This window comes from Canis aureus, chromosome 23, assembly GCF_053574225.1.
Source record: "Canis aureus isolate CA01 chromosome 23, VMU_Caureus_v.1.0, whole genome shotgun sequence".
In the NCBI taxonomy this organism is placed as follows: Eukaryota; Metazoa; Chordata; class Mammalia; order Carnivora; family Canidae; genus Canis; species Canis aureus.
In genome coordinates, this window is record NC_135633.1 from 11,830,001 (window position 1) to 11,857,057 (window position 27,057).

Consider the following 27,057-nt stretch of genomic DNA (forward strand, 5'->3'; position numbering starts at 1 on the left):
GTAATGGCTTTATTTTATATAAATGGGTACACCAGGAATTCTCTGGGTTTTAGTTTGTTAGTTTAATGATGCTCTAACTGTACATAACACTGTAGTTTACAGTTCGTGAAGAGCTTTCACATATGTTATTTGAGTCTCCTAGAAATTTTGAATGGAAAGGAGAACAGACATTATCCTCACCCTATTGTAGAAGTGTGGAAATTAATGATTAATGTGTTGAGTAGCTAGTAAATGGGAAGCTGAAGGAAAACTTTAGGTTACTTTGTACCTACATCAGTGTTTTTTTTGTGTTCTTCCATGTTGAGGTTTTACATGACAAGTGAGGTGTCAGGAAGTAACTGGGTATCACGGGGCCCTCTATTTAAGCTATCGTGCATCACAAGCTCATCTGATAGGATTTGGTTAACTCATTGGCTTATGCTTTATTGGACCATTGTTAGTTTGTCTTCAAGGTGAGGTGGCTCTTTTATGGCCAGAATAGTCAGTTTAGGAGAGAGAGGGAGAGGGAGAGGGAGAGGGAGAGAGTGAGGGAGAGAGAGAGAGGAGGGAAGGTGGGAGAGGGTGAGAGAGGAGGAGTTATTAAAGGAGGAAAGAATGAAAGAGATGGTATAGCCCCTATAGCATGTCCCCTTATCTCTAAATTCTTAATCAAATAATCTGCTCTTGAGTGATTTATTTCATCAGAATAACAGGTATACATTTCACAGATTCATCTACAAATCATATCAATAATAGCAACAAGTATATTTCCATTTGTGTGGCTTGAAAAACTCAAATTTTGATTTTTCTTTTCTTATTTTTCATAACAATCTTTTTTGTAAAAGAAAAAGTGCTTTATTATAGAAAATTTCCAAAATTACCCAAAAATAGAGAATATAGTGGCCCCTTATGTACCTATCATGAGGCTGCAAAAAGTATCAATATTTACGATAGTTAAGAGTCTCTTCTGGTTTGCCTCCTTCTCTGTTTTTATCTTATTTTATTTTTCCTTCCCCTCCACTATGTACTCTCACTGCATCTAGCTGACTATTTTTTTGGCTTGATTAAAGTTTAATTTAAAATATCTAAATTATGAAATAAGTGAAACTTACGAAAGGTAATAGAATCGACATCCAAACTTCTGCTGCCAATATTAAATAGATATTAACATTATCCTTTTGTATTCTTTGTATGACACAAAAGCATGAAGTTGCAATAATTGAAAGATGGAAAATGGGGATAAAGCAGAGGAAATAGGATGAGTATGGTAAAAGCACTTTGTAATTTCTTAGAATATGCCTGCTAGCGTTTCCTTTTTACAAGATAGCACTCTACATAACAATTCATGTACCCCATTAATACCATATGGAACATATTGATCATCATATTAGAGATAGGAATATCTTATTAGTTAAGGCATTTTGACCTGCAGTTTGGTTCATAGGGTTGTCCTGGGGTATTCTTGTCCTTGGTGTTTACTAACAAGCTCTTGCTGTCAGTTGTGCCTGCTGACAAGTCCCTGATTGTTCACAAAACATCATCAGACTTTTATTGTCATTGCTTAGCCACAAGGCTGAGCTGCACTGGTCCTAGTGCACCTTGAGATGCTTTTTTGTAGTGTCTCTGACAATTACAGTGGGCCTGGTAAAAAATGTTTTCCTGTTAGAGAAGAAAACGCTCTTCAGAAGCACTAAATAAGACAATGACTAAAAATTCATTTTACTTAAAAAAAAAGGGAAAAATCTATTAAACTGTATTTCAAGAAGCTCAATTTCTTAAATCTGTGAGTTCTTTTATATTGGAATAATACATCTTGCCATTTTATTTTTTTATTTCGTCTTTTAAAAAGACTTATTTATCCTAGAGAGAGAGCAGGAGCAGGACAGAGGGGGAGGGAGAGAATCCTCAAACAGACTCCCCACTGGGCATGGAGCCAGATGCAGAACTTGATCCCAGAACCCTGGGATCATGACATGAGCTAAAACCAAGTCACTTAACAGACTGAGCCTCCCGGGTGCCTCCATCTTGCCATTTTATAAGGTATATAACAGAAAATGATTTACAATGTTATTATGTACACCAAATTTTTGTTATTTGGAAAAATCAAGGAATGGAAAGTATATTAAGCAAATGGATATTTTTAATTGAAGATTCATCCAAAAACTCATTTTTCATATCTATTGAAAGTGTTCCCAAAAATTTTAGGTAATTTTCCTGCCATAGGAGATTAATACAGGTAGTATAATTGAATGAGGTTTTTGATTTAGAATCAGACAACATCTCAGAGATATAACTGAGTCTTTGTGATCATCATGTGATATAACATGATGGAATATATATAAAACTGGGTGGGTTGTTCATTCATTCATTCATTCGTTCACAGACATTTATTGACTTCTTATTGTATGTCAAGTACAATACCAGGCACTGGAAAGTTGAAGAACACCTTGGACATTTTTTGTTTTTTGATTTCTTCTTGAATGATTTTTTTCACATATTTTTTTCTTATTTTTTGATATTAAATAAACCTGATCAGTTAGTGTTATATTTTTTGTTGTGTTAATTAGGATTTTAATGTCATTTATTGTATTTCTCATATTTAATGAAAGAAAACTGGTTTATCTATGGTCATGTTAGCTTTACTGAACTGCACCTACCCTTCCAAACAAGCTTTAAATAGTCTATTCCATATAACAAATTATGGTTGAGAACTGAAGTGTATACTCTGTCTCTTTTTATGTACATTAACTATGTGCTAATGGCCACAAATTTGAAGAGGTAAGAAGGTGTTCAGAGTTTAGGCCATGCATTTTATCATTATTTAAAAATAATTTAAAATATTCAACTAATTAAATGAGTACAGTGATAGGCACGTGGGACAAAAATTGAAATAAAATGCAACTTGACCAGAAGTGACTCACAAGAGAAGCAGTGGGGAATAAGTTTGATGTGGATGGAGGAGCAGATCGATACCCATGGACTTCGTAGCAACTGTACTTCCCTACCATAGCTCTCCTAATGCACTTCTCTATTTACCTCATCATGTGTCTGTGTTTCCTACTAAACTGAAGCTCAACCAGGATAGGCAATTTATTTTTTTAATTTACCTTTTACCATCTAGAATCTAGCATGATGCTTGGGACAAAGGAGGTGACCAATATAAATGTGTTGAGTCAGCTATAGTAATATAAATTATCAAGTTTTATAAAGGAAGCACGAATGAAGAAGACTATAGAATAAAGAATAGAAGAAAACTAAAACATCCTTAACGCATATAAGTTTGAAAATATTTCTATATCTAGATAGAGTTAAAACTAATTTTATTTGTATTGTGTCAGAGCACTTTTAGCAGATATTTTTGCCTATTGATTTGACAATGACATTTGCAAATTAAGAGATAATTCCTGAAGCAATAAAAACTAAATTACATTCAGTAAAAAAAGAACCTTAATTCTATGAAAATTAATAACACATGTACTATAAATATAGTAACTCTGTTAATTAGATTATTTGATTAGCATGAACACCCAGTTCTCTACCACAATAGATACCAGAGGCAATTTGGTAGACTTGAGGGAGAGTATCTGTAGTCTTAGGTAATTGGAGTTAACATTTTAGGGTTGAAAATAGCACTTCTTTTTTGCTAAATATTAGCCTAAGAAGAAAAACGCATCCCATCTCATTATTAAGTGTAAGCACGTTATTTAAATATCAGCATTAGAAAATTTATAATTGCATCCTGAACTTGGTCATCTTTTATATTTTTCAGGAAACTTTATCTTTCTTTTAAGATATCAAAGATATTTTAGTTATTTTAAACCATAGCTGTTTAAAGGAGAATTACATGGATCTAGAGAACTTTTTTGTTGAGTGAATGAAATGATAGAACATTATTACTGTTAAATGAAGTTTCTTTTTTAGTATAACAAAACAGTACTAAAAATATGGCACATATAATCATTCTTGTTATAGATACAGGTTTGCTTCTTTCATTTATTTGAGGGATTTCTTGTGCTACGTAGTGCTTAACAGCATAAAATCAAAATAAAAAAAAGACTTAAAATAAGTTTTAGTAGCTTTAATGGAAATAAAATTAAAGCCACAGAAATTATTTCTTAGTATTTTTAGAAAGGATCTTTTTATGATAGTGTTATGTGTTTATGATTCCTTTTGTAAATTACGGTTTGAAGAAAATCATCTTCTGATAAACTAGAGATACTCTGAAATAATTAATTGTTTCACCTTTTAAGCACAATTATTTTGAGCACTTCTATTGTGCAACACCTCTGAAATTATCTACTTTTTGTTGTAATATTATTCAAGAATTCCAGTGTTTTAAATGCTATCTTTCTATTTTAATATTTTTAATCATATCTATTTTTTAAAAGTGATTTGCCACATTTTCTTGTTTATGAATTGTTTATAGATGATAAAAATTTCCTGTTTCTTACATGAATATTATTTGAGTAATTTTTACTTGAAATTTGGTTTGGATATTGCTGCTCAATTGATATGAACTGAGTGGTATTGAAGTAGAAGTTTTTATTTTTATATTTGGTGATGACTTTCAGCAAAGTCATATATAAAAATACACATATATATATCATACACTTCTCTATGTGTGTATGCAGATATAATATGTGTGTATATATATGCTAATAAAAACAGTAAATAAATTTTGATTCCACCATATTTAAAATGAGTGATTTAAAGAGGTGTATTGTTATCGTGCCAAAATATTAGGCAAATATATGTGTTTGTATACAATCAGATTTCAAGTAGTGAAAGCATTAATTTTAGGAAGGTGGCTTAAAAATACCCTTAATTTTCATAGCAGATGAAGTAGTAATGAATTACAAGAATGTATAGTTTTTTGATGTAGAAGTGTTTTGACAATTTTTATTTAGTCTGATTTTACTTTAAGTAACTCAAATTCATACTTCTTTTTTTACTGTTGTCTAATAATAAAAGGGATTCAACAAATAATGAATTATTTATATATTTTTAAAATTACAAAAAGACTTGAAAAACTGCTCAGGATCAAAAGGTCTTATTATAGAAATGTGTTCTTTTAACTGCTAATTTTTTCTTAAGAGAGTTAGTGACCTTATGGTCTTTAGCTGGAATATTTCCACATCTTTTAAATGTATGAAGGGTTCAGAGATTAAATATATACATTATTTGAAGAATTGGGTTTTTATTAAGCGAATAACTTACAATTATTTCAAAATAATTTCTACTACTTAATTACAAATTAATATTACAGATTCAGACTTTTTTTTTTAGCATTGGATAAGTTTTATGGTGCCTAGAGATGATAGTTTTGGTGAGTTGCGTTTGTTGCTTTCACTTCCCACAAAGTTTCTCCTTTCATAAAATATTATTACACTGAAGTAATTAATTGAAAACCATCTCTAAGTAAATAAGCATACTGGTGGTGATAAGGGTGGGAGTGTATATATATATATATATATATATATATATATGTATGTATATATACACATATATGTATATTTAACATATGCATATTAGTGTTTACATTTGCATGCATATAATTCAGTGAAATACACATGATAATATCATGAATTTTTTTGAACCTTAGAGATAAGAATTTTTGTTGTTGTATTACTTTAGGAAAGTTACCCTTTGAATCTTTTGTAATATTGGGATGTTATTATTACTCACTTGATGCCATTAAATAGCATGTTAAATGAAGGTTAAATAAGATAAAGTATTATAATTCACTTGTCTGACTTAAGTATAATATTGACAGATATTAATATGGAATCTGTGTTTGTTGCAGTTACCACCTAGGGTAACTATAACATGTGTTTTATCTATTAAGTATATATTTTATTGATGACTGAGAGCCGATAAAGTTCCACTGGGTTTGGAGTTTGTTTCTGAGAAACACAGTGGGAAAAATCATAAATCAACTTATTTAATAAATATAAATATGTGTATGTGAGAAAATTGCTCCTTCTTATATAGGAAGAGGATCCTCAGAACTTTGATACCAGTAAGTCATGTGTTTTTCATTCAAATCTGCAGATAAATAAACCTAAAAAAGCTTCTTTGACATAGTAGTTCTGGTCTCTGTTACATGGAGAGAGAAAGCAGGCAGGCGAGCTAGCAATGGAACACATATATACAACCAAAAGCAATTTGAGAAGTTATGACTTGTGAACATTTGGCACCTTGGATCTATTTTTTTTTTTTTTACAAGAGGTTTATTCTGTTGGTGTTAAAGTTTTTAGAGTTTACTTCTCCTAATACTTGGAAACTTCTTTGGCAGATCAGATAGAGTGAATTTAAAAAGCTCTCTGTATTTAACTCCTGCTGGATGGTAGCTACAAGGAATTTCATCCTCTTTCCACTATGCCACTCTGTTGAGAGTTGATTCTTTCAGATTGTAGGGATGATTTAAATCAATGGTAATTCAACCGACCTGCTGTAATACCAGAGCACATTTTGTTCTTACTAGAAATGGGTTTGGTTTCTGTCGCTATGTAGTGTTTGTACGACTGAAGGAGTTCAGTGAAGGAAAAGAAATTTACTGAAATAGTATATTATTGCATTCTTTCTTATAAGCAATGATAAATATATGCATGTAGTATATTTATACACATAATCATACAATGTAGACATCTCTCCCTGTTTTTAAAAATGCATATTAGTACATAAAGAGAGCACTTGTATATAATATAAATGATTCTCTTTAACTACTGGTGTGATCAGTCACTTGGTGAGAAAGTAACTCATGGTCTATAAGGAAGCACAACAATTTCATTTGGATTGGGTTTTCAGCAAGTCATTGTTTCGTTTGGAAAATGTGAAATCGGTGAATGGGCTTGTTCTCTTTGTAGAGGATTACAATAACACACGGAAGCTTATGAGTGCTTCTGACAGATGTGTTGGCGGTTTGCCACAAAGCGAAGGGTGCGGCCCTGACTGACAACTTGCAATTATATTATGATGAATGGTTCTGATGTGTGTTCAAGAGAAAAACCACTTTCTAGAAAGTGAAAGTCATACATACGGTTCCTATAAAAAAAAATCAGCTCAAATAAAGTATCATAACTTTCTATTTTATTTTAGCATTTTGGTGGGCTAACCAATTTGAGTGCTTCTCCTTTCACAAAGGTCTCTGTTTTTGATAAATCAAGGACCAAATCCAAAATTTTTGTGGGGAAAACTAATTTGATACCATTTTTGGCATCAAAGTTACTTTATCTGCATTTTTGACAAAACTGACATCTCAAAGAACTCTCTAACGCTAATACAAACACGTAAAACATAGACACATGTCCATAGTGTGGCCAATAAGATTACTGGAGTCAAGCATTCAGAAAGAAACAGTTTTTTTTTTTTTTCAAGTCACTTTTCCTCCTTGATAGGTTTTGTTATTTGCTTTCACATTGAAAAATAATGTATCCAAACAACGTGGGTGGACTGAAGCTTTGGTCCTTTTCAAATTGTCTTTACCCTGTTCTGATTTATCTTAGGAAAAAATCTGAATGTGGCATCAGAATGTAGATTTTTCAAGAGTTAGTATGCCTCATCAGTATAGAATTTCATTACTCTGTAATGAAGCTATAATGCATAAAATATGTGTTAACAAAACTGGCATTTTTATCTTCATAAATTTAAGAAAAAATTGACTGGTTTTCAAAAACTAAATCAAATAAAAATGTAAAATTTGGTTGGAATGTCTTTTATTGTACAATACTTAAATTGTGCAATTTGTAAGCAACTTTCAGCAGTTAGACATGGCATATCTTATTTAAAATACTATTATATTAAAAATGTAAGTTTTTATCTGATTCTCTGAGGAGCCCAGAGCATGGTATTTTTGCAGTTAGGCAAGAAACACCTATTAAACATATTTAGTAAAAAACATTGTAATTATGAGGATGAAATTAAAATACATGCTATAATATTTGGCATGTGAAGGAATATAGCCATGATAGCCAAACTCTTTAGAAATAATAATATAAAAGTAAGGCATTAAATAGTATTATTTTCAAAAGATAATCTCAAAACTGGAGGAAGAGGGATTAGTGCTTTACCTTAAATTTCTCAAAATTTATTAGATTATTTTGCTTTGTAGAAGTTAAAATAAGATCATATAAAAGTCTGAAAAATATTTGAAAGCAAGTTTTAAATGACTTTAGGTCTCTCTCAGTTTACAGTACCCATTGTTTGTCCTTTGGACTTGTTTTTCTCTAATTCCCTTTGTGACATTTAGGGTGTGTCAACTATGGTATTTTAATAGTGGGACATTTTCACTGTTCCTGAAATAAATTAAATCTTTCATAGTGAAAGAATGGTCACGTGGAAACTAAGCATTTGAGTGCAAGAATCCGGAGTCCTGAAGTTTCATTGTAGATAGAAGTTATAAAAAGAAGAAAAAAAGATATTCACACAGGCTTTCAAGTGGGCTCAGTTCCCATGAGTTCTCCTGTGCTTTCTTTTCCTTGCATGGGACTGACTCATCAGTTACCCATGAAACTGTACCTAGGAGAACAAGAACATGAAGTCTCTGTCGACTGTTTTCTTTTGGGCCTCCAGTTTTGGAGCCCTCTGAATTTTCTTTACCTGATCAGATTGAGGCCTGCATTCTAACTTCATTTGATAATATAGAGAATTCACTGTCATGTAGGATGTGAGCCTTTATGAGAGTAGTTTGTAGTTTTTATGTTCATCCATACCAAAGTTGTTTGGTTAAAACATGTTGTTGTCTCCCTCATGTTTTCTTTCTTTTTCTTTCTTTCTTTCTTTCTTTCTTTCTTTCTTTCTTTCTTTCTTTCTTTCTTTCTTCTTTCTTTCTTTCTTTCTTTCTTTCTTTCTTTCTTTCTTCTTTCTTTTTCTTCTTTCTTTCTTTTTTTCTTTCTTTCTTTCTTTCTTTCTTTCTTTCTTTCTTTCTTTCTTTCTTCTTTCTTCTCTTTCTTTTTCTTTTAAAGATTTTATTTATTTATTTGAGAGAGAGAAGAGTGAGAGAAAGCATGCACACGAATGAGGGCAGGAACAAAGAGGAAGGGAGAGGGACAAGTAGACTCTGCACTGAGCATAGACCCTGATGTGGGGCTCAGATCCCAGGACCCTGAGATCTAGACCTGAACCGAGACCAAAAGTCTGACACTAACCAGCTGAGCCACCCAGGTTTTCTTTCTCTGTCTAGGCTATCTAGCCCCCTCTTCTCTGTTTTCCCCCAAACTCTAAACTTGGGGTTGGTGCTCAGGGGCTCACAATTTCTGTCCTTGATTTAGCTTTTACCAGGAAGAGCAGTCAGCAACCATTTGCAGGTGCAAGTTAAGGCTCATTAGAATGTTTGACATCTAAGCTATGAGATGGGAGCAATATCTTCTGGTGTGTAGTTTTGATCACATGGAGTGTGTATTTCTGGGAAGAAAGTCAGTTGTATTGTTTTATGTTTGTACCATAGGTCATAATTATTGTGGTGTTTATAGGATAATAAACTCATTAGGTAATTATGTCTTATTGAGATAGTTTAAACATTGTTTTTAACTTGAAAACTCTCAGGTAGATAATAATCAGATTTCACTTGGGACTTTTCATTTAAATAGAAGGTATCTTGGAGAATAAACCATATTGTTTTTGCTTTAATTTTTTAAAAAATTCTTTGCTGTTTTGAAAATAAGGTAGGCCAACAGTAGTAGATAAAGAGGTCAGTCCATCCTAAATCAATCTTTCCTCTTAATGATCGAGATGAGGTGACTTAATTTCACAATATTTGGGTAAAATTTGCCTTGATGCTCATCATCAATCCTATCATTGATGTTTTTCCAGCTGTGACATTAATCAAGTACTTTCTGTCACACCACACTCACTGGCTAAGTGCTTTTTATACATGATCTCATTTAGTAGATATAGATACTATTATTATCCTACTTTGCAAATGATAACATTGACTTAATCAAGGCCACAAAGTTAATAATTGACAGAATCTAGATTTGATAACAAGTTGAATCACTCAAAACCCAATGTGATTAACTATCATGCTATATAGTAAGCTGAAAGTAAATTGCCTGTAAAGTGGGGTTCCATATCCCCTTTGCTTCGGGAGAAAGCAAAATTGGGATTTGCTTTCTCCATCCTTGATCCAAAGAAGATTTGGTGCCTTTGAGGTAGTTACTGCTTTAGGCCAAGAGATGAATGGAAGGTAGGTAGTCTATGAAACAATTCACCTTTTGTTAAGTACTTATACTTATGGAAGATGCCAGACTTTCTTAAGCAGTGCAATATCTCCCTCTGTCCTATTGTCCTCTTTGTGGGAGATGCTATTCATACAGTATACTGGTCAGCTTGAGAGGTAATAACAGAATACTAAACACTGGGTAACTTAACAGAAATTTATTTCTCACAATTCTGGAGGTTGGGAAGTCCCAGCTCAGAATTGAGATGGCAGCTGATTTAGTTCCTGGTGAGAGCAGTCTTCTTGGCTTCAGATATCCACCTTCTCATTGTGTCCTTACATGGTGAGGGTGGGGGTGGGGGTGGGGGTAAGGTGGGAGAGAGAATACTGTCTGGTATTTCTTCTTTTAAAGACAGTAGTCTCATCCTGTGGGTATGATCTCCAAGTAGCATAACATTGGGGATTAGTGCTTCAACATATGAATTTTGAGAGGACACAATTCAGTTTCTGGCAAATAGTCTTTCAACACCTCTCAGATACTTTGTCTTAGAGCAAGGATCCTATGGTGACAGTGATTATATTTAGTGACTCCCACTAAAGTGTTCTTTGTTGCTAGACATGATGAACATTTATGGCTTATATTAAACTTTTATCAGGAAACCACCTGTGTAAAAACTAATGTGTTTCTCAAATATCTCATTTAGTCTTTGCAGTGGATGAGGAAATTGAGGCTTAATTATATATACTGCAGGTAGCATAACTAGGAAGCAATAAAACTTATATCAGTTAGGAATGCTTTAGGCTGCAAGTGTCAATAATAGAATAAAATAAAACAAAGCAAACAACACAAAATATCCAATCCACCTTAATTTAAATATGTGTTTAATTTTCACATGTAACAAGAAGTCCATATAAAAGTAGTTTCTGGTTTGGGTATAGAAGGTTAACAATGTTAAGACTTGATCTACATCCCTGTAATTCTTCTGGCCTTCCCTTCATCATTATAAGGTGGCTGTGGAAGCCTACATTCTAAGAGAGAGAGCAGAGGATGGTACATGGCAGGTCATTATTTCATGTGTACCGCTTTAAAAAAAAATCAAGGTAAAAAAAATCTTCTCAGAAGCCCCAAAGCAGGCTTCCTCCTATGTTTCATTGTCTAGATTTAGGTCATATGGCTAATGACCCTAGTAAAGGAGACTAGTAAAGCAAATGTGTGACTTTGGATTCCCAAACAACAGACTCTGTTATATGGCTATACTTCTAGCTTAGTTCTTTTGACTTATAATCTTGTTCCTTCTCTAGCAGAGTCTCTCACTTTGCTGAGGGAGAACTTACACATATTTTTGAAAATCTGAGGAGTCATGTTATTGTGTACTCTCATATAGAATTTTGAGTGACATTTACAGAAAATAGTAGAAGCATGTTTGGTAAACATCAGTTTAGTAGTTAAGAACCCAGGTTCTGGACTCATTGCCTCGGTTAGAAATACATTTCTACTACATAATAGCTGTCTGACTTTGGGGCAATCTCTTAACTTCTCTGGTCTCATCCCAGATATTTGTAAATATCAATGGAATTCTTGCATATAACACACTTAATTGGAGGTATAGCATATTATATTGAGTGTTGTGATATCGAATACTCAATAACTATTAGTTATTATTACCACTATGGGTACAAATAGAACAGAAGATGACACGTAGTCCTGAAGTATAATATAAATCCATTTATATTTTTCCCATTTGTAAAACAGTGTCTAAGGGATATTTACTTACTGCTGTGAAAAAAGCTAAGTGCATGAAATTATTTGAAGTGACAACAAAACAGTGGACAAATTTTCAAAGAAAGCAAAATACATACTTGGTATCATTATCATACTTGATAGGTTGCTACCCCTCCTCCAACCTTATTACTGTCTCTGACTGCCCTTTCTTGAAATGTTCCATTCACTAAAATCATCCTTCCCTTTCCTCTGCTTGTCAAAAGGGTCCTTTGTACAAGTGATCTTAGATGATAGGAAGAATTAAAAATCTAATTATTTGGTTACAATAATTCACAATAACATTTTAATGACCAGTTGGCTTAACCTCCAAAGGAATAGGTGTTTTGCTCTAAAGATGAACTTATGAACTGCAAAGAAATATATAAGGAAGATTTGAGAAATGTATATTAAGAAATTAAAGAATACAAAAAAATAGAGATAATGGTATTATGAATCTTCATGTACTCGTTATTTAGATTCTACAGTTTTCAAGATTTTGCCACTCTGTATTGATTAGTTTTTTTCTCCCTTTTCCTTTCCTTTTTTTTTTTTTTTTTTCTGGAGTAATAGGAAGATTGTAAAAGTAAGAGGTACAGCTTTCCAATGCCTCTTTGCATTACACTTGCATGCCAGAAGAATAGGGACCAATATTTTGTCACTAAGAACTGAACAGTTTAATAATTGACCCAGGAGCTATGACTGAGTTGAGATTTTTTGCCTGTTGCCTTAGGTTAGCTGTCTAAAGTTACATAAGAATAGTGACTTGTGTGGGGTATCACCTTATGGGCAAAAGATTAACCTCAGTTTCAGGCAACATGATGAATACAGCACCTTTAATCTTGTTGTTACAAAATTAAATAAATTCAGTTGGTTAAGCCTCCAACTCTTGATTTTGGCTCAGGTCATGATCTCAGGTGCTGGAATTGAGCTAGGCATTGGGCTCTGCACTCAATGAGGAGTCTGCTTGAAGATTCTCCCTCTCTCCCTCTGCCCCTCCTCCTACTCTCATTCTCTCTCTCTCAAATAAATAAACAATTCTTTAAAATTAAATAAATTCATAAAAAATGCAATAAAGAGAATAACCATTAATATTCTTACCACCCAGAATTAGACATGGTTAATTTCTTGGCATATTTGCTTCACTTAATTTTTAAAGAAAATAATTATATTGTTTTTTGTTAAAAATATATCATTTTGAGGAAGAAATCAAAGTAGAAAAATGTTAAAATAAAAAGTACAAAGATTAATACCATAGAAATTGCAATAGTTGATATTAGATAGGTATTGTTCTTATACATTTACACAAATTAAGGAATGGATGGATAGTAGGATGAATGGATAGATAGACTTTTGTAAAAATTGGGTAACATAATAGATGACATTGTACATAGAAATGAAAACATTGTGTTTTACTTGATTCTAATAGAAAGGAAACCAAAGGGGAGCTAAAGGAGTAGCTGAATCCCAAATAAATATTTATTTTTAGCATTAGAGATAATATTTGCTAAAAAAATTCCCCTTAAGTTTTAAAAACGGGATGGGGGAAGAGGCATTATAAAAAATTAAGAGGTTGTCTCATTTTGTTTTCTTTTTAAAAACTACATATTTATTTTTAAAAGAAACAGTTGGGGATCCCTGGGTGGCACAGCGGTTTGGCGCCTGCCTTTGGCCCAGGGCGTGATCCCGGAGACCCGGGATCAAATCCCACGTCGGGCTCTGGGTGCATGGAGCCTGCTTCTCCCTCTGCCTGTGTCTCTGCCTCTCTCTCTCTCTCTCTCTGTGTCACTATCATAAATAAATAAAAATTAAAAAAAAAAATAAAAAAAATAAAAGAAACAGTTGGCTTCTTGCTTGGAAAGACAAGGGCATTATATGTTTTTACATTTCCTCCAAATATCTATCTACCACCCACTTCTGATTTTTTGTTATTTTACTGTTTACGTATTGTCTAGGTTTACAACATTTGTATTTTGTTTCATAGCCATCATTCCTGTAGTTGTTTAGTGTTTATTTTACCACAACTTTGTTTTTTCTTACTTCATTTCACTTTCCCTCTTAACTGGTTGCATTTCATTTTTGAGAAGCTTTTTCCCAACACCAAGAGAGGTTTAGGGGTGTAGTATTCCCAGGGATCTATGACAGTTTAATCTACCTGCTTTTTATCTTCATTTGTCAATGACATCTTTTGTCAGCATAATATTTTGGGGTATGCTTTCTTCTCTTTCAAGATTTTGCACGTATTTCTTCTTTGTTGATCATTCACTTTTTCTATTTGAAAGTCTGAGAAAATTACTTCTCAGGGGTGAGAACATAGTGAGAGAGAAGTGGGGACAAGTCAGCTGAGGTAATTTGTAGTTTTTATTTTTGGGTTAAGCTGTCTTTTCTGAGATTTTATAATTTGCCCCACCTAACTGAGAATGGGGTCATGATTTATCATTCATTCAGGAGGATACTTTTTGGGCTATAACCAAATTTGTTGTGTCAACCTAGAATCTTAATATCTGTCAGACAAAAATAGCCATCTTGTTTACTTTTCCTATAAACTATTTCTTCCTAGTTTTTGACAAATTTTAAGGCTGAAGATGAAAAAAATAAAAAAACTCAATCAGTTTGCCTCCCTTCAGATTTGGGGATATTATTGGCAATTCCTTGCATTTTGCTGATTCACTCACATCATATTTGTTTCTTTCTTTGGTTGCCAGGTTTTAAGGCTTATCACATTTGGTTATTTTGCTTTTTATGTTTGGTGCTATTAGTGATTTTTTGATAATTTTTAGTTAACTTTTCTCATTTAATTAGTAACTGGTAGAGGGAAATATGTGAACTAGTTTTGATATGCCTTCATAATTAGAAATTTTGCCTCTTTAATTCTTGATGGGAAAGTATAATCCAGTACTTCTGTCTAACATTTACAAGTAACATTATGACTTAAGCCATAAAAAGGCATTAGATCATTAAGATAGGAGTGTCACTTTTGTATATCTCAATGGCAGCATCTTCTTCAGGGACTTTGCTTCTCAGAATAACACACTGTGCTGGAGAGATTGCAAATGTCTTTAGAGGACAGGAAATAAAACAAAGTTCCTAGAAATTCTCCTGAATGTATATGAAAACTTAGTTTGGTTGAATGTATTTCACTTATTAAATGGCATTTTTGCTTTATATCATATGGCAATATTTTCTAGAAATGTTTACCATCAAGGTTTAAAATCAGAGTGCCTGTTTACCCACATCTAGAACAAACATTGGTTTCAAATAATGAGCAAATGATATGTTTTGTTAAAGATTGTGAAATTGCTTTAGTCCATCAAGAAAGAATAAACTTTTGGATTCCAATGAAACAGTAGTAATATGTACATTTTATATGATTTGAGCCACTTTATGCAGTTTATATTTTGGGTAGGTGGTCACATTCAGTGTAGTAAAGGGATTTTGTAGTAGAGTAGGGAAGTGTTCGAAGATAGTAATTATTGATGGATTTATTATTTGTGAAGTATATAGATGACCAATTTCTCCATCCCCTTTCTTTGGTTTCTATACTCTAAAAACCAGCTTATATTGTTCCAGGGAGGTCTTTATAATTTATGTAGTTTTTACAATGGGAGAGATTTGTGATCTTAAGTGAGTGAAATACAGAAAATTAGATCAATAACAAAATTTTAAATCCATGACCCTTACACCTGGAAATAAAAAAAAAAAAAAAAGGAAAAAAAAAAAAAGAAAAAGAAAAGCTTCAATTAAACAACTCTTGGTTAGGAGGGGAAATGCAATCTGAATATTACAGAATTTTAAAAAATAATCATAAACAAAATACTACATTTTGGGATCTATGGACTACAATTAAAGTGGAACCAGAGGAAAATTCAATTTTATCAATGTTATTCATTTTATCATTAAAAGTTAAAGAATGAAGGGGCACCTGGGTGTCTCAGTGGTTGAGTGTCTGCCTTTGGCTTAGGTCATGATCCCTGCAGGGAGCCTGCTTCTCCCTTTGCCTATGTCTCTGTCTCTGTCTCTGTCTCTCTGTCTCATGAATAAGTAAATAAAATCTTTTAAAAAAGTAAGAAAAAAGAAAAAATAAAGAATGAAAATAAATTAAATTCTAAGCTTAAAAAAAAAACTAGAAAAAAACACCAACCAATAAAAAAGGAAAGCACAAGGAAAGAAATAATAAAGATAAAGCATGTGGTAGAGAACTAAAAAAGAATTGATCTAATAAATCAAAATATCATTCAAAAAATAAAAATACAAACCACTAGCTAAATTGATCAGGAAAAGAAGTAAAAGCATAAATACACAAAATATCAAGTGAAAAGGGCAAATGACAACTAAAATGGAGAAATTTATAAAAATTAAATGACATTGCATTTTAGATTTGTGTACAAGTAAATTTGAAAACTTAGATAATATGGATAATTTCCTAGGAAAATACAAATTACCAAAACTGATCTCAGTGAAGATAGAAAGCTTAAAGAGATTGATGTAAGAGATTGATTTCCATAGAAGAAATAAAGTTAGCCAGGAAATACCTTACAAAATGTACTAGGTCTAGAAGCTTTCACAGGGAATTCTACTAAATCTTCAAACACCAGATAGTCCCGATGCTCCGAAATCATTCCAGAACACTGAAAATGGAGAAAAACTTCCTGATGGATTTTATGAAGTAAATATAATATTATATATACTCTGATGAAGATACTACCATAAAGTAAATTGCCAACCAATTTCATTACAAATATTGATAAAAAAAATTTTTTTTGTTTTGTTTTGTTTTGTTTTTTGATAAAAATTTTTTTAAAAAAATTAACAAATATAATCAAACACCACAGATTACATCATGACCAAGTGGGAATAATTCTAGGAATGCAAGCTTGGTTTGGTATTAGAAATTCCCTCAGTAAAATATATTATTGGATATAGGAAAAAAACTAATAGAATAACCTCCATAGATGCTAAAAGGCCCTTAACACAGCCTTATATTCATTTCTGATGAAAATACTCAATAGAAATTTACAGATTCTTTATTTTTATTGTGGTATAATATATGTAACATAAAATTTGCCATTTTAACCATTTTTCAGTATTCAATTCAGTGGCATTAATAAGATTCACAGTTTTGTACAACCATCACCACTATCTATTTCTAAAACTTTTTCATCACTCCAAACAGAAACTCGGTAATCACTAAACAATGACTTACCATTTTCCCCTCCTCCTAATCCTTGGTAGCCCTAGTCTACCTTTTGTCTCTGTGAATTTATCTATTCTATATATTATATATAGATGGAATCATGCAATTTTTGTCCTTTTGTGTAGGGCTTGTGTAGGGCTTATTTTAATTAGCATAATATTTTTAAGGTTTGTTCATGTGTAGCATGTATCAGAAATTCACTCCTTTTATGGCTGAATAGTATTACTCCTTTTATGAATTGTGTATATTCCAGTGTGTGTGTGTGTGTGTGTGTGTGTGTGTGAGTGTGTGTGTATCATATTTTGTTTATCCATTTACATTCAACTGTTAATGGACACTTGGTTGGCTATTATTTCTATTTTGTGGTTATTGTGAATAAAGTTGCAATGAACATTGGCATTTGAGTATCTGTTTTGGATTCTTTTTTTTTTTTTTTTTTTTGAGTTCTTGTTTCCATTTTATTGAATACATATCTAGTAATGTAATTGTTGGGTCATTGGTAATTCCATGTATAGCTTGTTAAGGATACTCCAGACTGTTTTACACAGTGGCTACACCATTTCTCTTTCCACCAGCCATATATGAGAGTTTCAATTTCCCAACATCATTGCAAATACTTGTTCTTTTCTTTTCTTTCTTTTAACTATAGCCATTCTGATGTGCAGTGATATTTCATTGTGATTTTGATTTGCAGTTCCCTAGTGACTAATGATCTTGAGTATCTTTTCACATGCTTATTAGCTGTTTTTGTAGGTCTTTGGAGAAATATCTATTCATATCTATCACCCATTTTTAAATTGGCTTGTTTGTCTTTTTGTCATTGAGTTATAGGAATCCTTTATATAATCTTAGTATTAAACTATTATCAGATATTATGGATTTTTTTCTAGTATGATAAAATGTATATGCTCTAGACCTAAAGTGTGCTGTTTACATATGAAGAAATGCTAGAGGCATTCCCACTACGATTGGGAATAAGGCCAATATTCCTATTACCACTATATTCAATTTTTTTTTCTAGCAGTATTAGCCAATGTAATTAGATAAGAGAAATAAATTAGAGGCATTGTAATTGGTAAAAAGGAAGTAAAATTAACTGCATTTGCAAATGATGTGATAGTATACCTGGAAATGTCTAGAGATTCAATGATGAAACCAACTTGATAAAAGAATCAAATAAGTTATTAGGTGATAGGATTAATATACAGTGATTAATAGCTTTTATATATAATAACATAATCAGTTAGAGGATATAATGGGTAGTAGAGAAAACTTCACTTGTAATAGTAACAAGGAAGATTAAATATTTAAGAATATACTTAAAAAGAAATGCACAAGGGCACCTGGGTGGTTCAGTCAGTTGAGTGGCTGGCTCTTGATTTTAGATCAAGTCATAATTTCCGGGGTCCTGAGATCGAGCCCCATGTGGAACTCCACACTCAGTGGGGAATCTGTTTGAGAATTCTTTCTCCCTCTCCCTCTGCTCCTCTCCCTGCCTGTGTGCTCTTTCTATTTCAAATAAATAAATAAATAACTCTTTAAAAAAAGAAATGCATAAATTTTACATGAAAGAGCTTTAAAAAGTTCCTGAAATTTACAAAACTATACCTGAAAAAAATGCAGAGACATTCAGGTTGATGGACAAGATAACTGATCATCAAGAAAAAGTCAGTTTTTCGTAAATTCATTTATAAATTTAACACATCCCCCAAACTATCAAGCTTCTATAATGGGGCTAGGCAAGTTGATATTAAATTTTGCATAGATAAACAGATATGCAAGAATAGCCAGGAATATACTTTAAAATCACAAGGGTGTGTATACAGAATAGCCTTACTAGACATTAAAACAAACTATAAAGGCTCTATAATTAAAACAATGTAGTAATGGCAAATGAACAAACAGATCAGTGGAATAGAATTAAATGTTCATTAATAAGCCCAAGTATATGGAGAAATTCAATACATGATGAAGTTAGCATTTCAAGTCACTAAACTTTTTTATATATGATGCTAGAACAAGTGGTAGCCATTTGAAAAAGTTTTTCGGATCTCTACTTAATCCCATGCAAAAGGATAAACTACAAATGGATCAGGGATTTAAGGGTTAAAAACAATAAAAGTATGTACTATAAGAAAATATCAATGAATTCCTCTTGAATGTTGGTATTAGGAAAGGCTTTATAACTATGATTCAAAATACAGAGATCATAAAAGAAAAGAGTTTAAGATTTGAATACATAAAAATGTTTGCATGTCAGAGAAGATCATATATGAATACAAAAGACAACTTGACAAACTGGGAGAAAACATTTGGACTTATATCAATGATGAAAGGCTAATTTGTATGTCTAATATATAAAGAATTCTGGAACTTTGAAGGAAAAACAGGCCAAAAACTGATAGAACAAAGAACAAAAGACATGGATGGACCATTAAAAAATCAAATATAAAGAGGGCCCTTAAATCTTTGAATAGATATAATTAATTACTGAAGAGATACAACTATCCATTATTGAGGAAGAGGTGTTGAAATCTCTGACTACAATAGTAAATTTGAATTGTTTTCTTGAAGTTCTGTTTGTGCTCCACATATTTTGAAGCTCCGTTATTGGGTGCAAAAATATTTGTGATTTTTATCTCCTATATTATATTATATCATATGTCATTTCATATAATATATCATATTATATCCTTTATCACTATGAAATCATCCTCTTTATCCCTCCTAATGGTCTTTGCACTAAAGTCTCTTGTTTTTATTATTAAAGGATTGATTGTCATGGCATATATTTTTCCATTCTTTTACTCTTAATCTCTGTGTTTATCTCTACATTTTAAGTTGGCTTCTCATTGGCAAAATATAATTGGACTTTGCTTTTTAATCTAATCTGATGGTCTTTGTTACTTTTCTCCTTTCTACTGCCTTCTTTTATTATCTTTTTATAATTCCATTTATCTTCTTTTTGGTTATGACCTTCTGTTCCATTATTTTTCTGATGCTTTAGAATTTAGTAGTATACATTCTTAGCTTATTGTCTACCTCTAAGAGATATACTACTTCACACTGTAGTACAAAAAAGTTACAACATATTTACATTTCTTGACTTCCAGATTTTATCCTGTTATACACTTTATTTCTGTTTATTTGTATAAATCCTATAATACGTTGATGTTATTTTTGCTTTAAATAATAAATCTTCTATGAATAATATTTACATAACAAAGCAATTTTAGAAAGCATTTGCCCATGTAATTGCCATTTATGGTATTCTTCATTACTTTGTGTAGATCTAGATTATTCCAATGTGAGGTTTCTTTCACTTGAAGGATTTTTAATATTCTCTTGTGCAGATCTGCTGGTGATAAATTTTGTCAGCCTTTGTGTATGTCTCAAAATGTTCTTATTTTAACTTTATTTTAAAAGATATTTTTCCTGGATATAGAATTTTAGGTAGATAGATTTCTTTTTCTTTTAGTACTCTAAAAATATGGCACAACTATCTTCAAATATACAAGCACTTTCTTTTGACCCAAGAGTATCACTTCTAGGAATTTACCCTGAATAGAAAAAGATAGGCTTGTTGGGTATAGAATAATGTGGATAGGAAGGGGGGCTTAACACTTGATATTTTTTTGTATACTTTTTTGTAGTTGTGACATTTAGAACCACATTACTTTTATTTCTACTAAACATAGAAACAAACAATAATGGGAGAACCAAAATAGAATAAAGGAACTTAAATGTATTCCAAATAACATAATCACATTTAAAGTATACAGGGTGGTGGGTTAGTGAAAACAAAATAACTTTGGGACATATATTTTGACTATATATACGTTCTAAGGCTAAAGAATAAAAGAACCCAAAACTACAAATTAGAATGAAATCAAGACTATTCTTAGTCATTCAGCCCTTGCTGGAGACTTTTAAAGTTTAGGTGCATTGTTTTTATCTTATTGTTATTATCTTATTACTGTTATTTACGGAATCCACTTGAAACAATCTCCCACCCAACCCCCAAACCCCCATCATTAAAAATCTTCGTTTCCTTGCAAATGTTTGAGTTTTGGATTTTGAAAACATCCTACAATGACTGGGGCAGGTGGCTATGCGTCAATGGATAACCTGACAAGACTTGTGTGAATTTTGAGAATATAGTGGATGTTAAAGAGTTAGCAACTAATTGGATTGGTAGATTTTCCAGGTTTGGAACTGCCAACCCAGACCATAAAATCTTCTTTCTCAGCAACTATTTTGCCATTCAAGTCTCTTACATCAAACTTAAGAAAGACCTAAGAATTGTTCTCTGCACTTTGATCTTAATGCATCATTGATCTGACCATAGGATGTGACCATAGTTCTTCTTTCTGTGGTGAGTCTTGAGGGCAGTTTATTGCAATAAAGACAATACCTGTATATTTCAAGCACTTGTATATAAAATAGAATTTTGTGTGTAAAAATCACTATGTTGCCTGGTATGTAACTACTCTAAAGACTGTACAGCTATTGACACCATCATCCTTGTGACGAATTATTGATACGGTGTGCAGTTCTCTTCTTTAAACATTACACTTTTGTTTGTGGCTACAGCTAATGATTACAGAACTTGCACTCTGATACATTGTCTCTTTACTTTCGAAGAGTACACTTTTAGACTGGCTTTATTATTCTTAGCCATACCGCATTTCAGCTTAGGCTTCAGACAGCTTAGGCTTAAGACTACTTTCTGTCCATCTTGGTGGTAATTGTCTCCCTCATTTCAGCTCAGTATCTCGCCTATGTTTATATATTTTCCTATCTTTTCTTTTTTAAAATTGGGATGTAATTGATATATCCATTGTTCAAACTTAAGGTGTACAATGTGGTGATTTGATACACTAATATATTGCAATATAATTACCACCATAGCATTAGCTAATACCCCTACCACTTCACATAATGATCACTTTTTTTTTTTTTTGTAAAAAGAACAATTAAGATCTAGTCTCTTAGCTACTTTGGAGTTTATATTTATAGTATAGTATTGTTGACTATAATCACTATGCTGTACATTAGATCTTAAGAACTTATTTATCTACTAGTTGTAAGTTTTGTTCAGAACAAAAAGATGTACATAATCTTTCAATGCTGAGAACTAATTTTCAGGACTATATTATTGATAAACTTCACTTGTCATTTAATTGTAAGAAATTTTCAAAAACCCACATTTGACGCTCACAGTAGAGCCAAAAAGTATAGACATATACAATTATTAGTTGTAAGTTTAGTACATAGTTGTAAATTTAGTGTTCAGTAGGGCCAAAACTTACAGACATAATGGTCATAACCATTAGCAGTTGTAAATTTAATTCCCTCTAACACCACTAATTGTTGCCTAATTTGAATTGAAAATAGAGAGGCACATGAAGTTCATCTTTAAGCTGTGCAGGGGGATATTGAAAGAGCCTTTGTGCTCCATGCAATCAAGAGAACTGGTCAATGTTTGGACTTTTCACAGAACAATTCTTAGTTGAGAATTTGCTATCATTTTTCCTGTTCCCTTCTAAAATAAGAAAGAGCAGCATATTTAGGCTTTAATTTTGCTTTCTTTGGCTACAACTTTTTTTTCTTTTCAAGAGCGTGATTTCAGCTTTTATTTTCCCTTCATTCAAAATGTAAATGTTAAAAATTAGGATTCATCTGTGATGTTATACATTCTATGGATTTGACAAACGTATAATGAACATAAATCCACCATTTTATTATTGTACAGAATACTTTCACTGCCCTAAAAATCCTCTGTGTTCTATTCCCTTTAACCCCTGGTAATTGCTAATCTTTTTGTAGTCTCTATGGCTTTTCCTTTTCTAGAGCATCATATAGTTGGAACCATATAGTATGTAGCCTTTTCAGATTGGCTTCTTTCACTTAGTAATATGAATTTAAGTTTTCTCCATGTCTTTTCATGACTTGAGATCCCTTTTAGCACTGAATAATATTCTATTTTCTGGATGTACCACAGTTGTGTGGTACATAAGCTTTCAGTTCATTTAGGTAAAAATCAAGGAGTGTGATTGCTGGGTCATAACTTAAGAGTATGTTTGGTTTTGCCAGAAACTACCAAGCTGTCTTCCAAAAAGCTTTAATATTTTATATTGCCACTGAATGAGAATTCCTATTGTTCCACATCCTCTATAGCATTTGGTATTGTCAGTGTTGTTATTTTGGCCATTCTTTTTTGTTGCTGTTCTTTGAGATATAATTGACAATATACCGTCATTATAATAGTTTCAGGTATACAATATAAGAAATTAATATTTGTATATATTGTGTAATGATCACCAAAATAAGTCTAGTTAACATTTTTACCATACATAGGTACAAAATTATGTTTCCTTGTGATAAGAGTTTTTAAGTTCTTCTCTTAACAACTTTCAATTATACAAAATAGCATTATTAACTATCATCACCATACTGTATGTTACATCCCCAAGACTTACTTATTTTATAATTGAAAGTTTGTAATTTTTGATCCCATTCATCCATTTTATCCACCCTTCACCCTCTACTTCTGACAACCACCAATCCATTGTCTATATTTATAAGCTCAGTTACTTGTTTGTTTAAAACTTCACATATAGTGATATCATAGGGTATTTGTGTTTTTATGTCTGACTTAGTTTACTTAGCATAATACCATTGAGGTCCATCCATATTGTCACAAATGGCAAGATTTCATCTTTTTTATGGCTGAGTAATATTTCAGTGTGTGTGTGTGTGTGTGTGTGTGTGTGTGTGACTTTTTTATCCATTCATTGTTGCACACTTAACGTTGCTTTCATGTCTTGGTTATTGTAAATAATACTGCAATGAACATAGAGGTGAACTGGATTTTGGCCATTATAGTAAGTGTATAGTGGTATCTCAATGTGTATTAACTTGCAATTCCCTAAAAACATACAATATTGAACACTTTTTCATATATTTACTTGCCATTTATATATCTTTTGAGGCAGGGTTTCTATTCATATCTTTGCCTATCTTTTAATCAGGTTGTTTATTTTATTACTGTTGAGTTTTAAGAGTTCTTTGTATATTTTGGATAAAAGATCTTTATCAGGTAAATCTTTTGCAAATATTTTCTTCCAGCTGTGACATGTTTTGTCATTCTTTTTGACATTATCTTTTGCAGAACAAAAGTTTTTAATTTTCATTAAATCTGATGTATCAATTATTTTTTCCATTGATTGTGCCTTTGGTGTTGTATCAAAAAAGTTATTACTATATTCAAGTTAATCTAGGTCTTTTATCTTTCTTTTTTTTTTTTAAGAGAGAGAGTGTATGTGAGCGGGGGCAGGGAGGAGCAGGGGGAGCAGGAGAGAGAGAACCTTAAGGAGGCTCCATGTCCACTGTGGAACCTAACACGGGGCTTGATCTCATGACCTGAGCCATGATCTGAGCCAAAATCAGGAGTTGTACACTTAACCAACTGAGCCACCTAGGCACCTCATCTAGGTTTTTCTTATGGCATCTCCTAAGAGTTTTATAGTTTTACACTTTACATTTAGGTCAATAATCCATTATGAGTTATGCTTTTAGAGTGTAAGATCTATGTCTATGTCTAGATTCCTTTTTTACCTGTGGGTGTCCAGTTGTTCTAACACCATTTGCTGAAAAGACCTTGTATAAAGTGATGCCAAAATTTAAACAAAAAGAAATAGACCATCTGAATAGGCCTATATCTATTAATGAAATTGAATAAAAAAGTAATAACTTTCCAAAACAGAAAGCACTAACCCAGGGCTTAGTGCTTTCAACCAAACATTTAAAGAAGAAATTATACCAATTCTGTACAATCTATTCTAGAAAAATGGAAGCAGAGTGAATACTTTCAAACTCATTATGTAGGTCCAGCATTATCCAAATACCAAAATCAAACAAATATATTATAGGAAAAGAAAACCACAGACCAATATCTCTCATGACTATAGGTATAAAAACTCTCAACAAAATATTAACAGTAAAATCCAACAATGTATAAAAAGAATCATACATCATAGTCAAGTGGGATTTATTTAAGATATTCAGGGCTGTTTCAACATTTAAAAATCAAAACTTGTAATCCATCACATTCACATACTAAAAAAGAAAAATTACATGATAATATCAATAGATGCAGAAAAGCATTTGACAAAATCTACCACTCATTCAGGATAAAAACCCTCAGCAAATTTGGAATAGAGGGGAACTTCCTCAACTTGATTTTTAAAAATCTACAAAAAACATGGAATATCTCTCCATTTATTTTGTTGTTCTGTGATATTTCCCATCAGAATTTTGTAGTTTTCCTTATATAGATTTTATGCATATTTTATTAGAGTCATACTAGTTTTGTACTTTTAATTTCAAATTACACTTGTTCATTACTGGTTTCTAGGTCCAGTATGATCTCAGTCAAAATCCCAAAAGAAGAATGGAATGTTTAATTTGCTACTATAGGATGAAGTAGTCTATACATGTCTTTTATATCCAGTTGAATGATAAAGCTGTTGAGCTCAACTGTATCATTACTGTTTTTCTGCTGCTGGATCACTCCATTTCTGATAGAGAAGTATTGAAGTCTCCAGCTACAAAGGTGGATTCACCTGTTTCTCCTTGGAGTATCAGTTTTTGCCTCATGTATTTTGACATTCTGTTGTTAGGCACATACATCTTAAGGATTGTTGTGTATTCTTGAAGTATTGGCCCTTTTATCATAATGTAATGCCCCTCTTTGTCCCTGATAACTTCCCTCCTCTGAAATCTGCTCTGAAAATAATATAGCTATTCCTGCTTTATTTTGATTACTGCTAGCATGATATACCTTTCTCTATCCCGTGACATTTAATCTATATGTGTCTATGTGGGTTTTTTTTTTAAACAACATATAGTTGGGTCTTATTTTTTCAATAACTCTGACAGTCTCTATCTTTTAAGTAGTGTCTTTAGACCACTGGCTTTTAAAGTGATTATTATATAGTTGGATTACTATCTACCATATTTGCCACTGTCTTCTATTTGTTGTCTCTATTCTTTATTCTTATTTTTTGTCTTCCACACTCTCTCCCTTTTGTGTGGTTTGAATTAGCACATTATATCATCTCATTACTTTCCTTTGTTAGAATGTCAATTATACTTTTTGAAAATTTTTAGTATTTTTCTTAGGTTTGCAGTATACATTTACAACTAATCAGATTCTGCTTTCACATAACACTGTATTTCTTCATGGGTAATACAAGTACCTTATAACAGCAAAATATTCCTTGTTCTTCCTTCCTATCCCTTGTATAATTGCTATCATTCATTTCACTCATACATAAGCATACATATATTCTTATGTATGAATTTATCCCAGGTATGCAAAGCTGGTTCAACATTCAAAAACCAATTAATGTAGGTGTGCTATACCTACATTACAATTTCACACATTTCACACACGCAGTCAAATACCCTGTTGCTATTATTATTTTGAAGAAATGTATTTGTTAGCTCAATTCAGAATAAAACATGTTTCCATTTTATCTTTACTAATTCATTTTTTATGCTCTTCTTTTCTTTATGTGCATCTTATATTCTGACCTATATCATGTTTCTTCTCTCTGAAGAATTTATTTTAACAATTCTTGAAATCCAGGTCTACTGGCAACACATTCCCTCAATTTTTTTTTCTTTTTTTTTGTTTTGGTCCAAGAAATTCTTTCTTCTTTACTTTTGAAGGATAATTTTCAGGGTATAGAATTCAAGATCAGTGGTTTTATTTTTTCATTCCACTCTATTCTTGCTTGGTTTCTAAAGAAAATTCAATGTAATTCTTATTTTTGCTCTTCTGAATAGATAAGTCATTTCCTTCTTCTGGCTTCTTTCAACTTTTTTCTTTATCTTTGTGTATTTTGAATATTACATACTTAGGTCTAGTGTTTTTGTTTTTGCATCTTTCCTGCTTGATGT

The 27,057-nt window shown here is 32.0% G+C and overlaps 1 protein-coding gene across 30 annotated transcripts in view; it reads left to right on the forward strand.

Moving 5' to 3' along the window:
* The window catches only part of SOX6 (SRY-box transcription factor 6), a 665,852-nt gene that overhangs the window by 370,337 nt on the left and 268,458 nt on the right, over window positions 1–27,057 (forward strand). The window lies entirely within an intron of this gene.